At 32.0% G+C, this 18171-nt stretch overlaps 1 long non-coding RNA gene across 1 annotated transcript; it reads right to left on the bottom strand.

Moving 5' to 3' along the window:
* Positions 1 to 1412: 1412 nt before the first annotated feature.
* Positions 1413 to 3566, bottom strand: LOC140015632 (uncharacterized). Its single transcript, XR_011822270.1, has 2 exons — positions 3236 to 3566; positions 1413 to 3122 (listed from the first exon to the last, which is right to left on the bottom strand). It is a non-coding gene; the product is annotated as an uncharacterized lncRNA (long non-coding RNA).
* Between the last annotated feature and the right edge of the window lie 14605 nt (positions 3567 to 18171).

Here is an 18171-nt window from a genome sequence, read left to right as displayed (position 1 = left end):
GAAAACCGGTTCAATCGTGGTTTTTTACGATTCGACCGGTTCTTGACCGATTTTCTGACAAAGTCAGCTATGGCATTGAATCGGACTGGTGCTATGGCCGGTTTGCGGTTCAACCGGTCGAACCGGCCGGTCCGGTCCGATTTTCAAAACATTGCTTATCTTTTAATCACTTTACTCCCAAGATTAATAGTTAAATTTAGCAGAGTTTATTAATCCAAGTGTAAAGACATGTTTAACTTTTAACATTATTATCACTTAACTCTCATAAACTGTCGCGTCCCATTTTGCGAAAAATAAGTGAAAAGGACCTAAAATGGGACTTTAAAAAATGTGACAGTTTGGATCCAAAATTGAGTCTAAAAGGGTTTTTAAAAAAAAATAGGAATCGCCACTTGGTATTGAATTTAGGTGTACTAAATCACTCAAAAATGTTTTTAATAAAAATAAAAATAAAACCCTTTTCGACAATTCCAGATCTTTGAAAAATAAGAAAAAATAAGTTCGGGAGTTATGGTTGAAGAAAGGGAAGACAAAGATTCAATCGAGTCAAACATAAGACACCCTTTCAACCTAATCTAAACTAGTTGCTAGGTTTAGTGAAAATTTTCCTAATTTAACTCTTATCACGTTTAGATGATTCCTACATGGATACAAATCTAAATTTATAGAAAGTATCAAAAGGGGCAAAATATCCATTCAAGTGCTTAATTGATACCAATAGCATTAATTGCGAAGGCCAAAATAATTCCTTGAAGAGGGTCATGAGTATGCGAATGATGAAATTAAAAGAAAAGAAAATTAAATTAAATTATATACATAGGTATAAGTGATCAAAGGAAAAGGAATACAGAATAATGGGTACGGGAGGCAAAAATTCATGACATAATTTTCTTATACATGGATTAATAGGATATTTAAACTAAAAAAGTTATAATCACTCATTCTCCATATTCAAAGAGTAATGTTCCTAATCTAGACAAGCAAATGAACTAACTTATTTTTTACAATTTCTTAAATGAGGTGCAATTCTAAATAATATGATTAACACATATAGAGAGTAGGGGATAATATAATAAGAAATATCATACAAATGAGAAAAGATCCTAAAATAAAATTAAAAAAATATGCATGAAAATGTAATAAATGTCACAAAAAAAATGAATCTAACGCATGAATGATCAAAGGATTTAGTTTTGGACTAACTCGTTTTTAAAAATCCTTACTAGCGTTGGACTAGCATATAAGCGGAGGGAGAAGTCACAACTAGCGTTGGATTAATGTGGTGACATCATGCATTCATGATATATAGTAAAACAAATAAGGCATACACTAAAGCAGTTAAGCACATAAGAGCACATAGCACGTAACACATAAGCATAATATTTAGATGCAAAAATTCTAAGAAAAGTGGATAAAACACATAACACATAAGTAACATAAACACACAAATCCTACCTATTACAACGGGAAATTTAATTACAATCTAAAATAGGAAAATATAAAAAATAAACCTATCCATTCTATCTATTACAATAGGAGGACCTAATTACAATCTAAAATGGGAAAATATGATAAAATAAACCTATTTGTCCTATCTATTATATTGATCTATTTAATTACAATTTTCCAAAAAATATCACCTATCTATTACATCTTGAAGTATTTAAACACCTCTCAAATAATTACAAAATTAACTAAACAAACATAAGAAATTTTGAATGAACATTTGAATCAAATAAATAACAAAGCATATAAAAATATGTAAACACATAGGAGCACGTAGGAGCACATAAAAGCACGTAATTGACATTTAAATAATAATAGGGGTACCTCCCTTTTGAAGTGGTGACTAAATGAAGTCAAATTGCCCTATTTATACTCAAAATGAACAAAAGAATAATAGCACCAATTTAATTGAAAATAATAATAATGATGATAAAAATACTAAATTCACATTAATATGTCAAACATAAAGAAATTTAAGAACATCTAAAAATCACAAGTTAAGTATATTCAAAAGTAACATAATTAGTTATTAAAGAAAAGAAACAATTATAATAGAGAGAACCAAAAATTCACTAGGGGCTGAATTGCAAAAATTGAAAAACTTTTGAGGTAAAAAATATAAAAAATTTTCAAAGTTTAGAGGTCAAAATTAAATAAAAGATAAAGCTCAAGGACCAAAATGCAATTAATTTAAAGACCCAAGTGAAAGAAATTTAAATTTCTGGAGCCACAATAAAATTACTCAAAGATGAGGGGCTAATGTGAAAATTTGTTTATCTGATTTTTTGTAAAAAAGGGTTTTGGGCCATTTATTTTTATTTGCTTGGCTCCGGCCCAAAAGAAAAAACGTGGGCTGTCTTCATGAAAATAAACACAAGACCAGATGAAAAAGCCCCAAAAAAAGAAGATCCTAACCCGACCAAAATTAGCCCACTCGAAATAAAATATTAGCCCAATCCATTTTCCTTCTTTTTCTTTCATTTCATTTCTTCTTTTTTTTTTTTCCTTTTTCTTTCTTCCTTCTCTTTTCTTTTCCTTTCTCCCTTCTCCCCTCTTATTCTCTTCGGTGAAGCTGAAGCTTCCTTCCTATTGGCGGCAATGGCTATCGGTGTCGGCCACCGCCGACAAATTTTTTGATCACCAAATTTTATCAAAATACATACCCCCACTCAATTTTTTGCGTAGAATTCGTTTTTGGGTTTAGTTTTTACAAAAAATGAACCGAAAGTAGCGAAAATAGCAAAAGACAGCCCAGTTTTTTATTTTTTTTTTCAAAACACCATATGCTTTACCAAAAATCATAATAATTATACTACAACACTTCTTACAGCTTCTACAATACAATTATGATTTTAATTTGACAAGAAAACAACATAAAAGGGCTAAATTAAAGCAAAACAGCTCCTAAAAATTCATTTTTTGTTGCCTTTTAGACTACAAAATTGACACAAAACTTAATTAAACAACCTCCCCAAACCATTAACTAGTCATGATTATTCATTTTAACAACAATATATGTACAAAATTAACATTTTAATTCGATTTTCCATATAAGCATTTTCTCAAACACTTGGCATGCATACACAAGAATCATTTCCTTTTCCTCAATCTAGTCCCTGCCATTTTCCAAATTTTCAGCAACATATCAACAACAATAAAAGACAACAAAAGCAAGAACACTAAATAATAAAATATGGGTTTAATATGATTAACAAAAATTGTAAAATACCTCAATCCAAGCAAGAGTTTCTCAGCCAAATGGTTGAAGGAACTCCCAAGCTTCAATCCTTTGTTGCTTGCTTTGTTGTGTTTGAATTGTATGTGGGTGTGTTGTGTGAATTGAGAAAATGGAAGGATAGAGCCAAGAGGATGAGGGAGAGTTTCTTATTGGTGTGTGTTTGTGTAGTGGAGGTGTGCTGGAAATTTTTTTTTGTTTTGGGAAAGAGGAGGGCCAAGAGGGGGAATTCACAGGAGAAAATTTTGGAGTCCTTTTTTGTCTGGCTTTTTGTCCAATTTAGAGACAAGAAAGAGCCGAGAAAGTCCAAAAGAATTTGGTGGAGTTTTTGGTTAATTAAAAATGATGAGTTTTTCACCAAATGAAAAGAAAGATGCATGGAACATTGAGTGCAAAAATGGATCAATAGTGTATTTGGTGAAAGAGAAATAACTAGGGGAAGATTTTATCTACAATTTTTCTTCTTTTTTTGTTTCTTTTTTTTCTAAAACAAACCTACAAAATGAGAAAAATATACATTAAAATGCAAGAAAATAAATAACTCATTAAATAGAAAAAATCCAAGAAAACATTAAAAATTGACAAAAATTTGGTGTTTACATAAACTATAGCTTTATTATTAGTTTACCCCATAAAATTATTTTTTAGACAATTTATTCTAGGGTTATTATCACTTTACTCCCTAGAGTAATTATCAGTTTAAATTATTCATCTAATTACTTTTGATTTTTTATTTTTAACTAGCTAACGTTATTCTACTTTATAAAAATTATGTTGAATAAAAAAAAGAAAGTAAACTGAATTTCAAGTAATCAAAGAATATCTTTTAAAGTAATTAGTTTTAAAAAAATGTACACGAAATGCCAATTTTAAGAATGTACGTCTCTTGCCCTTATCATGACATGTTGTCAAGCAGCAAAATCTCTTGAACCTCCTTCTCGTTGGCCCTCAGGCATCCTAGTAACACGAATCGCATATCAACCGTTTGCAGCCGTTCCAGAATGTGAAGAGCCTTAAAGGCTTCTGAATCATTTTAGGTTGTTCAAGAGTTTTAAAAAATAGCCTAGATCTTGTACATAAGAGTTTTGTATTGTATAGAAGATTCTAGAAACTAAATATAGGAAGACTTAGTGTAAAATTCTCAAGAAACTTGTAAAGCTTTTTTGGCTTGCCTATAAATAGGACAAGCATCCTCATTTGTTAATCATCTTATACAAGTGTTTTCAAGAGCAATTTAAGCTTTCCTTAACCTCCAATACTTCTCTTCTTTGCTCACTAATTTTAGCTTCTTCACAAATCTGCAAACTAGAGTTCGGCTAAAGTAGCAAAATGATCATAGCTCAAGTCTTAAACAACAGCTAATGTAGCACAGTGCGAGTGTTTATAGGAAATTGAGCAGCCCGCGACATTAGGCACTACCAAAACATGAACCGGTAATGTATCATCTTTCGTGGCATCATCCTATAATGTCCATATTTCCCTCTAACATTTAGACTACAAAGCACTATGATATGACTAAAGATAGAAACTGAAAAAAAAATTAAAGAACAGGATACAAACTTGAAAGAGTTCAAAAGTTTACAAAACACCAAGAAATTGTAGGACAGGCTCCAAATAGAACAGTAGAACAATACCTTTAAAAAATAAATTGCTATAGCAATAACTCCTTCCTACATCTCCATTGTCTTGGTATTCCTCGAATCCCCGTAATATATCTGCCTATATTTGACATATACTTCCTCACCCCCTCGAGCTTGTCGGCCGTATGCTTTGATTCCAAATTTGCGAGTGCGTTGTGCGTCCTTTTTACATGGACGGCACGAAACTGGGAACATCGGGTCTCTACCTGATGTATCCTTCTGAGACAATTCGAGAAAATCATCATCAAATAAAAAAAGTTCAAATCATTTAAAAACTTTAGAATGTCTTTCTTGTTTTACCTACAGAAGGGCACAAAGCGAGCCGGTGTCTTTGCTTTCGACTTCCCCAGATTTGTCTTTTTCTTGTTCTTGGTCAAACTTTTTTTGTACTTCTAATAAGCGACAAAGGCATCCAAGCAATCACCTTCGAGGATTAATTTTATGTCGCTTTCTCCCTCCTTGGTTACAAGGTGATTATATGCTTGCTGTACAAAGTGGGTCATGGCTCTCAATTCAAGTAGCATCACATCACCAACTGTGGCCTTTTCAAAATCTTCCAAGAAGGTTGTTACCACCCTTCCCCCACTATCTCTAAGGAGGGTTGTTACCACCCTTCCACACCTATGTCCTCTAATTTTTGAGGAATCAAACATGACATCGGTGTTAAGCTTATAAAAGCTGCAAGAATAACCATAAAAAACAAAAGGAAAGGAGTAGCGTTAGTTGCCAATTTATCCCCAAATACATCATTAAAAAATCAGACAAAAAGTCTGAACTCTGGTCATCATCTACCATGATGCCATCCAATGAAATCCATATCACCTGCAGAAAGTGAGTCCGAAGTGCTCCTTTTTCCCTGAGGTCAGAAGCAACACATGAAATTACATCTAGTTGAATAGCATGTGCAGATCTTGCAACCCAAGAAGTTAAAGAAGACGAACAAGCCATCTAAACCTCTTCATTCTCTGAAAAAGAAAACAGCAGAATATAAGCATGTGTGATCCCCAAAAAGAACACAAATCTGCATGATTCAAAAGTATATCCATCACTAGAATTTTAAGTCGATATTCAAAGAAGTACTGCCACCCCATCCTCCCTTTCCCTGCTAGCCACCTCCCTCCTCCTTCCCCCAACCCAAGTTGTACAAAGCCAAAAGAGATGACATTCTCATGCCTCTTAAGCATTAATGACACTCTCAATTTACTTCTGAATGTCAAATCTTTTGGCACAATTGAGTGAAATTATCCCATTTTAATCATGTCCAACTCTGAGGAAATCCAGGTGAAGCAGTAGAGTTTTTAACACAAATAAGAATAGCCAGACCCCAGGAGAGACAGAAGCCCATATGATACCCTAGAGCTTAACATTAGATCTACTACTTATACCTAAAATCCTTGAGAGGGGGTAAAGAACCAGTGGTAGAAGCGCCAGCGCTAGTGGCCCTAGCAAAAAGCAACCCTAAGCATGCCGGAAACACTTAAAAATCACTACAACCATGGCAGCAAGATGTTGGAGAAAAGACAGAAATTTAGGCAGAAAACGCGTAAAGGAGGCTGGCTTGGAGCAAAAGACACTGAAGAAGTGCTGGAAATTTTAATATAGTTATGATTAGTTCAGTTAATTAATGTTTCAATTTCCTATTTTCTCCAATTAACAGTCAACGATTCAGCCCATAATTATAAAAGGCATAAATTAATTAATATATTAACAAAGAATATATCATTAGATGTGTGTCAAAATAGGTGACTTGGACGGGTTTGGACGGATCTAGATGGATCATAATTGGGGAATATGTATAATTGGGTCAATCCATTATACTCATTTAATAAATAGGTCAAAATGAATCAACTCATTTATACCCATTTACGAAATTGGTATGAATATACCCAATCACCCATTTATAATTCACTCAAAATTTTGCTTTTTTTTTAATTAAATTTTTTGCATGTTGTTTGACAAGATAAAATGACATTTTATGTTATTAAATTGATAGAAAATTCAAATTTATCAGCTTAACACTCACTAAAAATTAAGTTTAAATGTATAATTATTTTTGAATGGGTATAAATAGGTGAATCGAATCAACCTACAATCCACCAACTAAATAGGTTTAATTAAATACCCATTTAGACCCATTCAAAGTTCATTGCATACCTAAGTCCACTTATTAGTGAGTGGGTTTCGGCGAATCAATATAATTGGGTTATGATTGACACTTTTAATCAATGGTTAAAAAAATTAATATACCAATTATAATTTCTGACTAAGAAATAATTAAAAATATCATAAGAGAGAGTAAATTAGAAAATTATTAATGATACGTTTTTGACTAATTCTTTAAATGTAAAATAATTTTTTTCCAACAAATTAAATTCAAACATTAAATCTAAATTTAATTTGATTAAAAATCAGATTCAAGATGCGTTTGATAAAGCTCAAATCTGAAAGATCTAAAATTTGAAACATGAATCTATTATTTAGTAAACCATTGAAATCTTAATATTCGAGTATATTTTCAACAAGTGATATGCTATTTTTTGGAGTAAGTTTTGCCCAAGTAATTCTGAGGCACTTAATTAATTAAGATATTTTATTTTTTGTTACCAAACACATATGAACATATTAAGGCCTAAATCCATTAATTTTAAACGTTGAATTGAATTATCAAATAAGGCCTTAGAATAACTTGTTTTATTTTAAGGTCTAAACCCATCAAAATATTCCTAAATGTTAACCCCAACACATGTGGATCAAAAGAAATGGGGACACCAACACCATACAAACTTACTTAGCCAAGAATTAGACCTTATGCAGTGCAACAATACTTTATAAACAAGCACAACTAACAAAAACTGGAAAGTAAAGGTAAACAACCAAGTTATAGCAACTCACCTCTTGACTAGACATCTTATAGCAACTCATCTCTTGACTGGACATCTTTTCTTTCAACTAGCATCGCCATCGCACACAATTCACAACCAATGAGCCAAAGATTCAGGACTGAAACTTAAAGTACCACAAATCTCCGAAATCAGCAGATCCACGAGCTTTGTTCCTCACAATAAGGTTAAGGCATGCAACTTCTCAAGCAGTGTACTGAAGTGAATTGCTTGTGGAGCTCTCTACCACCTCCATTTTCCATTTGTAGTTGGACCACTAACATAAAGCTGTTTTCCCATCATACATCAACCACTCCAGCCAAAAACCTCCGGATGTAACAAACTAGAAATAACCATTTGCAGTTGAGAACAGATTAAAAGGATAGGAAACAATCAACACAAGAAGGCACCAACTTGATAAATCTCTTACAATTGCTTGATAAGAATAGAAGATACAGGTAAGCCACACAATAACCTAAAATTCCATACTTGTCCCACCGACCCACGTCACAAATCTAGTTCTAAAAAAAAAACTAACACTTTACGACCAATATCCGCTATCATTTGGATGATTACTTTAGACCACATAAAGGAAAATACCTCCAGAAAGGTCAAGCTTCCACTTACTTCGCCAAAGATCTAATCAATTTAGCGTAAAATATACTTCTAGAAGATGCATTTATCAACGAATGTGCATTTCCAATTGAAAAAAAAAAGACAAAAAAAAATAGGTCTTGTCCCTGGCATTTTGCTCTTCAACTCGCGATGCTACACTGGTTTCCTTTCTAATTCTGTTGCAAACTAACGTTTGTAGCAAGATGAAGATAAAATATGCTAAATGAGAAAAAAATTAAAGAAAAAGAGTTGGTTCCGTAAGGTCCTAATCCAACACATCCCAAAGCAACTAATCAGAACTAAGAAGCTAAATAATCTACTAGTCAAAGTTACACTGAATAGCAAAATCAATCTAAAATTTCAAAGTTTGAAATATTAAATCTCAAGAAACTACAGATAGAAAAAAGATATGAAAACAAGGGAACAAAACGAATGCCACCCAAAATCGGACTTCTAAAGTACATGGAAACTCAACATTAACAACCGTCGACATGCAATCTATCCCTTCAAAAAAAATTATGTTTGATTCATTTTTTTAAATTCATCGAAACACCTTCCATACTAATTAAACTTCCTAAATGATTTCTTTACAAATAAATAGCCAATCTTTCCCATGTTTATAGATAGTTTGATTTAAGATCAAACTCATGAATGACGATTAAGCAACAATTGAATACGGAAATGTCTGTAAACTTTTAGCGCAGGAAAAGAATGAAAGAAAGAAAGCTAGCTGTTAAAGACTTGATTCTCAAGTGCTGAACCCTAAGAACCCGCCCAAACTTTTATTTATCAAAAAAAAAACATGCTGAAACCTGAAGTTGGTGCACCTAAGTCTATTGTTATATTAACGAAAATGATACTACCTTTTAACCTATGCATAACCCATATGCTACCAGCCTCACAGTGCATGCTTACTTCAGAATAGCAGAAAGCACAAAATTAAGAATAGATCATCAAAAATAGGGAAAGGAATTTGACAAGCCGGAAATCAAATAACATACCTGGCAATAAACCTCTAGAATACCAAAACATATGCAACAAAGCAAAGAAAGATAAGCAACCAGAAAATGAAAGAGGAAAAGAGTTCATAAGATGTTGAGATGATGGCAAAACAAGAAAGATAAGGTTTTTGGTTGGAGATGGGTCAATATTTCAGATGCTTAGGCATGTAATTCCTTTTTTGAACGCAACAATTAGCGTTACATATGTACAATTACAGGCTGCACAGGATATACTGTCAATATTGAATTTTGCTAAATCGGAATAAATCACTGATGAGAAGTTATCCCACCACCAACTACTAAAGCAACGCAATCTAACTGTTTAAAATCTGAACCAATTTATATCACCCTTCCGTCAAATTTCCTGGAACAAAGCCTACCGAAACATCCTTAATGTAATTGAATTGGATGGATGTCATGCATAAGTATAGTAGGTAACTGTTGTAAATCCACTATGCCCAACCTATTTTGAAAAAGAAATTATTACAGCAAATAAAATTAGTAGCTAAAGAAAAGCAAGAGTGGGATTCTTGATCTGCACAACAAAGAAGCATTAAAATCCATAAAGCCATATCTCATTGGTTTACTCAACACAACAATCAACAGTATTGATGTACAATATGGTGATTTATCATACCTGAAAAATACAACCCACAAGATCAATGAGTTTCAAATTCTCAGAAATGCTTGTGGCACTAAATGGCTGACATAGTAAAGAGGGAAGATATATACCTATCTCTCATTGGAAGTTCAAGTTTAAAAACAAGTATGATGCAGGGATTTAAATATCCAATAGATTTGAGCACTTTCTAGATACTTATTCATCAATCTTCAACTTATATGAGTTAATAAATTGAAGTAGAGATTGGAATACCAAATTGCTGGCTCAAAGAACAAGCATTAGCTTTATTGGATGAAATTTAAGTAGGCAATAATATGCATTTTGCCCCTCAAACTACTCAACATGATTTTTAAGGAAAATGCAATGAGTATTGCCAGGAATTTTGACTTTCTTTCCACATATCCAGCAGGCGAGCACGCAGCTACTTGGAATGCCTAAAAACATCATCTAACTCACAAAATAATTCTCAAAATATTCTTAGACAAGTTTAGCCTACACCTGCAATGGACTCATTAGTTAAAATTGAGGTAACTATCCCTGCATAGGAGTGTCCCCCAAGTTCCAAATAAAACTCCCAGTTCATTTTCATTGTCCCAGAAAAAACAAGTTATTCCTGAAACTATTTGCATCATTAATCAAACAAAGTTTTGAAAAGAAAAACAAAATCTTAATGACCAAACTGTTAAGGGAAACAGGACGTTGCCTTAAAATTTTTGTCCTCAAAAAAGAAAACAACAGACATAAGTTTTTTAATCTTGAAAATTCGAATATCTAAAATTCTACATATGTACCATGCGAATGAGAGTTTTTGAATTATTAAAGGGGATATTATCACTTTACTCCTTTAAACATGTCTTATCACTTGAATTAATAAACTCCGATAAGTTTGAAAGTTAGTTTTGAAGGTAAAATGACTAAAATATAATATTAAGAGAGAAATTAATAGTGATAACAAATGTTAAGGATGTAAAGTGATAATAATCCTTATTAAAGAGGTATTTATCCAGAAATAGTTTGATATGACAATGGAAAAATTGTATCAATCATCAACTCATACAATACTGATGTGAAATTTTGTCCCCCAAAATCAAAATGAGAAATTTTAGTCCTTAATAAATAAAAAGCAATCATTTTTTGTCCTCCTGTCACCTTTCTAGCCAAATATTTGCTGGAATATATTGCGCATCAATCACATGATCAATTTTTGAAAGCAAATTTGGTAACTAGTTTAATGTTGTATAATTTCTCACTTAATCTATTAATCTTCCTAATCATTCTTCGCCAAAACTATAATCTCGCAAGCCCAAATCCATATCACTCATTTTTCTCTGCCACCATCATCCTTCCGCACCATTACCACTTTCACGGCAATCACCACTGCCATCTAACCCATTCTCACTCCTTTTTGGCAATGTTTTAAAACCCGGACCGTCAATTGAACCGGTGAAGTGAAAGGGTCAAGGTTCAACCGGTCGGACCGGTTTAACCTCGGTTCAATGAATTTTTTTTAAAAATAATTTATATAAATATATATATGCACAAAATAAGACATGCAATAGACTAATTTAAAACTTTATATGATGAAAAGTTTACTATTTTTGAATAACTTGGATTTTCAAAAATAAATTTTTTAAATTATAAGTTAAAACAAATAAATTTCATTTCAATTTCAATTATATCTACCAAAATAATCTTAAATCTAACCCAAAAATATCACAATATTTTGAAATTATACAAAATTCACATCTATGAGAATTTGACATTGTGAACTTAAATTTTAATTTACGTCTTTGAGATTTAGGGATTGCAATTTAAAAAAGAAAGTTTGGAGTTCGAAGGAAGTCAAGAGAATCGAAACTATAAATGCAAACTTGATAAGAAACAAAAAATGAGATAAAAGTAAGCGGTTGTAGCATTAAATAATTTGGGTTAAAGAAAAATAATTCTTTTTTAACTTTTTTCAAATTTGTGTTTTCATTTTGGCCAATTGACTTTCTCACTCAGTCCATATTCATTGGAAAGAAAAAATTCTCCATGTTCACATATTTTATCCACTAGAAAATTGTTATTAGCACCCAATTATTTATCGATGTTCCCTTATTTAATACTTATTTACCAGTCAGTTAGGTAACAATATCCTTATTCAATCTTACTACCTACGATATTGTTTTGAGATTGTAATTGAAATTAAAATTTTTAAGTATTTTGTTTATTCACACAAATAAAAAAAAAATCAAGGAGTCATGATGTAAAGTACGAATGTGTACAATGTAATTATAAATATTTTTTAAAATAACAATTACTTATCAATTTTTTTCCTAAATACTTGTCTACAATGTCAATTGAGCAAGAATATCCCTACTCAATCTTTCAATCTGTTATTGCATTTCAACCACTATTTTATTGTGAGATTGTAATTGAAATTAAAAGTCTGAGTATTTTTATTTATTTTCACAAATTAAAAAATCAAGGGGATCACATTAATAATCAAGGGGAGTACATTAACAAACATTGATATACCAACAATATATTTATGATGTAAAGCACAAGTGTTTCTGATGTAATTAAAATTTTTTAAAACATTAACTTATCTAAACAATTCAATTTAGTTACCAAATTAGACCTTGTTTGGATTGTTATTTTTTTTATTTTTTCACAAATCTATTTCTTGATTATTTTTATTCTACACACATTAAATCATTGTCGTACATTTTTCTACAAAAATTTAAAAAATAATTTGAAAAAGCTATTTTATTAAAGGATTTTTTTAACGGTTGACCTAACACATTTAATATTCACCTAATTTATTATATATATATATATATATATACATATACTAACAATTATTACTATCTTTGCATTTATATATTTTTTGTATACAAAGAAATAAGTTTGATGTGTCTTAGGTTGGGGGTATTTTTAGTTTTTCACTTAATAAGTTAAGTAGATATCTACACAAAATAATCGTATCCGCTGGCTATGGTTTAATGGTAAGGGCTTCTTATGACAAGCACAAGGTTAGGTGTTCGACTCTTGGTGGTTGCAATTTGGGAATTAATTTTGAAAAGTTTCAGAAACCGCCGGTTCACGGTCTAAACGGGTTATCACGGTTCATCCTAATCATCCGGTTTCTAGCGGTTTTTGATTACTCCCAGACTTTAGCACTAGACCGGACCGTTGGCCCGTCCGATTTGCGGTCCAACCGGTTGAACCGGCCGGTCCGGTCCGGTTATGAAAACATTGCTTTTTGGCCATCTCGTTCGGTTCTCCCTCTTTCCTCCTGTTATTCCCCTCACCTCGTGGTCTTGGCTTATTTCTTTCTCCCTCTATTTTTTTAAAAAATCATACAAATGGGCTTTGTTAAATTTCAAACATTTGTCATAACTTTGTTGATTCTTGAGGTTGTATGACAGATTTTGTGGGTTTTACTAATATTGTATATTTCATGTGGCTTGTTTTTGCCAAAAATTCAATGACTTTTTGTGATGTTTCGGTTTTAAAAAGTGAAAAGAAACCACGGCTAGTTTTAGCCATTTTGACCACTTTTTGTATACTTTTGGCCAAAAGTAATGTTGGAATCGAAATCTATGTGCAAAATCAGATAGGGAGTAAAACTATGAGCGAATTTTACGAGTGGGAGATGGCTGTCTGTGGCGGTATTACCTTAGCCATTGCCAAAGTCCATCTTGGCAGCTCCTGTAAGCTTTGCAAGAAAATAGAAAGAAGAAGATAATAAAACAAGGAAAAAATAGAGAAAAATGATAGGTTCGTTTTAGTTAGTTTGGCACTTGGAGAATAATTGGAAGAAAAAGTGAAGTAAGTTCAAAATGGGTCATATTAAATGAGTTATCAAATTTGCCCTTCAAAGATTATTCATTTGATAGGTTCATGACATATTCCAACAAAAATTTGGCCAAAATGGTGATAAGGGACAAAAAAATAAGCATTTTTATTTGTTAGGGTAGCGTTTGGTAAGAGGGTTTCGGAATGGAGAATTAGAACAAACCCCATAGTTGTTGTTTGGATTACTACTATCAGAATTGAAATTTTGAAATCATATCTAAAAACTTGGAGTTCCCCAATTCCCTAGTAACCTGGAGGGTTTTGGACAAAATTCAAATTTGATTCCCATTTAGAAACGGGCCCATCCCGCCATTCGTTAAAAAAATATTAATTTATAATTATATACATATATATAATTATATATAATATATATAATAATTATAATATTTAATTATAATTATATATTTAATTATAATATTAGTATAGTTATATAATATATTTATAGTTATTACAATATATTTATATAATATATATTATAAAGTTAATAATATTATATAATAATATATTTATATTATTTGTAAATATATTTACAAATGCATATTGTATGGGCATATAATTACAATATAATATGCATATAATAATAATATATTACATAATTATAATTATATTTATTATTATAAATATAATAATAATTATTATTACATTTAATATATAATATATAATATACATTATAATTATATATTATATTGGTATAATTAATATTTATATATTATACAATTATAATTATTTATTTGTATTATAATATTTGTATAATAATATTTAATTATATATAATATTTAATTTAATTAGGTACAAACTTATAATAACGATATTATTAGTTATATGTATTATATAATGTATATTAGTATTTGTTATATAATTGATGTTATCAATTATACTAATAATTATATATGTTTACTAATAGAAATTATTAATTAGTTATACTAAATTTACTAATACAATTATTTAGTAAAAATTTCTTATATTTCATTTTGAATGAGCAAACAAACCGAACAGCAACTATAGTAATTATATACAATCCTAGTATTGAACCAAACAAATGCATTGGAATGACTAACTCTATTCCAAATCCAAGATGAATGATCCTAAATCCAAATCCGATTCTAAAGTGGAAACCAAACACCACGTAGAAACTAAAATAACTGATTCTAATTCTGCCTATATTACCATAACTGGTCTAGAAACTTCATCTGACAACTACACACAGGGCCCATGGTCAATAGTTAGTAATTTGGTGAATAGGTCTTATGGATATCTTATGAGCCAAGGTTTTGTCTAAATGATACGTGTCTAAATAAATTCCTCATGACATAGGACGGTAATTAGTCAGAACACTAGAATATTGATCTGAGAGTGATAAAATAGACCAGTCACACTAGAAAACAAACAAAAACATGATAAGTTGTTGGCTATTTTAATTAGGACTGGTGGATGAGGCAGATACTGTGTGTGTGCATATTTTAGAAAAAAGCAAATAATAAAAAATTATTTAGAGAGATTTTTGGGAGCTGATGCAATGCTCATTAGTGGATTAGTTAATCAGTTAATCAAGAGTGTAGTGATAGTTATGCAATAGTAATTATGTAAGAGTGGGAGATTTTCCAAATAAGATGTGGATAAATAATGGTAAATATTGAAAAGATACTTTCGAAATAACAAATAATGACACTTTTTGTTAACAACAAACCCCTATTGACACCAAATTCCTACTCACGTTTTATTATATGGTAAGATAGTAAGATAATGTTTTGGGAGAATTGCACCAATCGTTACTCGCATATTGCAAATGTGAAAATTAATTTTCTCAAAACGAAAATGATCATTTTTAGTCCCTAACAAACAAAAAAGAATTAATTTTAGTCCCCTTGCACTTTTTCGAGCGATTTTTAATTAGTCGGAATGTGTCATGCGCACATCACGTGCCTAACTTTTAAATAATAGAAAAAAGGCAGACCACTTATCTGTTGACCAAAATATAAGAGATGAACAGCACAAAGCTTGGTTAAACAATTCATTTTGGGACCACAAGCACTAACAGTCACATTAATCTACTATTTCATCTGCTATTCCTCTCAACCCAAAAAGAAACTTAGTTACCACTATCTAGTAGCAAACTAATCTTGATCAAAAGGAAAATTGGTGATTGAAGCGAAGAAGAAAAAGGTTGATCAAAGTGATGGATGAAGAAGACATTGAATGGATCCAAAATTACAATATAAATTTCTAAACCCTAAACAAAAGTATTTGTGGAATGATGACAGATGCTATCTTAATAGTTTAAATAGAGTTGCAATAATCATGGTTAGTGCACCTAAGAACTATTATTATATTGATTAGTGTTGCTGTTGGTCAATTATATGCCTTATGTTGTTGCAACTACATGTGGTCTCTTCTGTTGTGTTGTCGTTTTGCATAAATCGATCTGGTATGTATTTTTCTCTTCCATTATGATCAGTCCCAAGATAATCTTCTTTTGTTGTTAATTGTCACGTAAAAAAAATGGGTGGCAAATGGTATGAATCGATTTTCCATTAGGGTCCACTACGGAGGTAAACTCACTGAATTGCCGAACAAAGAATACAGTGGAGGTCATGTAAAAAATTACCACTATTGTAATTCGGATAGATGGTGTGACAACCCCACTTTCCCCTAGAGCGTACCCTAAGGGTTAGAGAACTGCCTGCCCAACTCTCGCCAGGACTACTAAACTGAAACACACGTAAACCCTACAGATGCGCGAAAGAACTTTGAGAACATGAACAATCGGAAATGGAACTAGCTAACTCAAACGGTGCAATAGAAATTCGATTGAACGCTCTAATGAAAACGAAAAGGAACGGGTGCCACGTCAGAATTGTTTTTCTTCCTCGTTCAAGTTCTGCACTCACCCGGTTCCCAACGGATACAAGAAGAGTTCACCCAAGCCAAACAAAAATACCATCTCAAACAAGTACACTTAATTTACATGGTTAAACACTTAGAGATATATACATTGGAAGGTTCAAAAGTTTAACTAGCAATATAAGTCGGAATATTCACAAGTGACCAAAGTACAATTAGGGTTTTGCCATTTCAGAGGAGCTTAATCAAAACTATAACTATAAATAGCTCTACTCTTTTCCTCAAAATCATGGTTTCCAAAATATTGCTCCTGTAAGGAAAACAAAAGTAACAGGGGTGAGCTTACGCTCTGTGAAGTACCATAAGTATAAGTAGTCAAGAATCATGGATCATCCTTTTAATCAATCATATACACACCAAATAAAGAAATGAACAAACACCTCAAATAGAAATGATACAGATAGCTCTCAAGAGCCAAATTCCCATTGCTGTACTTGATCCAAACTTATTGATCCTCCGTCAACGTTTAATGAAACAAACATATCCGTAGACCCCTCTTATGCCAAATCCTGTTCACGAAACATTCCCCTTACCGGGCCCGAACATCAAACAGGAACAGAAATGGTAATACTCGAGTATACCAGGAATTCAGAGTTTTCAATACCCAAAGATTCCCAAGAAACAAGCTCTCATGGCTTGTCAATTTTCCTTAACCAAGCCCCTTGCTGGCTCGATTCAATTAACTACCAATGAGGCTGAGCTTAGATTTCACAGGAAAGTCGTTGGATACAAGCCTCCAAATGACATCATAACAGGCACAGGTAACAGGTTCAAGCTTATAACAGGCACAAGTAACAGGTTCAAACATATACAGTGACTCGACAAATAAGCAAGAGAGACGAGTGTGATGAAGTACACTCTCGTCTTGTCCAGAATTAAGCAGGTGTTACAGTCATTCAAGTCGCATATTGCAGGTACAGGTAAAACAGTTAAGCAATAAGTCATGCGAGTGGTTCACTCACCAGTTCAAGCAAAGGTAACTTCAAAAGTTTCCTCTCAAAGGATGGCTTGGATCACCGTCGTGTCCTAATAACAACCAAGGTAAAACAATTATGGTTTCCCCATCCACAAACCTAGGAAACGAAAATGCACAAATGAGGCCGGACTACAAGTCGTATGCCTAGTCAAGTTAACTATTAGTGCAAAGAGATAATAATGTGGCTTGGAGTAAAAAGGTAGCGGTTAGTCTTAAAAACATGAACATCCCCAAAGCCCTTCATTTCCAGCCAAAGTCAACCCAAACTCAAATGAATCAAGCAGCCCTACAATTTTGGATAGCATGCCCTTTATATTTCGCTATATTCCAACCATTTATGGCTTCATTTTTTTCCTTAACTCAGCCCAATTCAACACATAAGTAAACTTAACACAATAGCTCCTCAACTAGGTTCAAAGTCATCCAAATACAAGTCAATTCTAGCAATGCATC

This window comes from Coffea arabica, chromosome 10c (genome assembly GCF_036785885.1).
Source record: "Coffea arabica cultivar ET-39 chromosome 10c, Coffea Arabica ET-39 HiFi, whole genome shotgun sequence".
Classification (NCBI taxonomy): Eukaryota; Viridiplantae; Streptophyta; class Magnoliopsida; order Gentianales; family Rubiaceae; genus Coffea; species Coffea arabica.
This window is presented reverse-complemented; position numbering and strand designations above follow the sequence as displayed.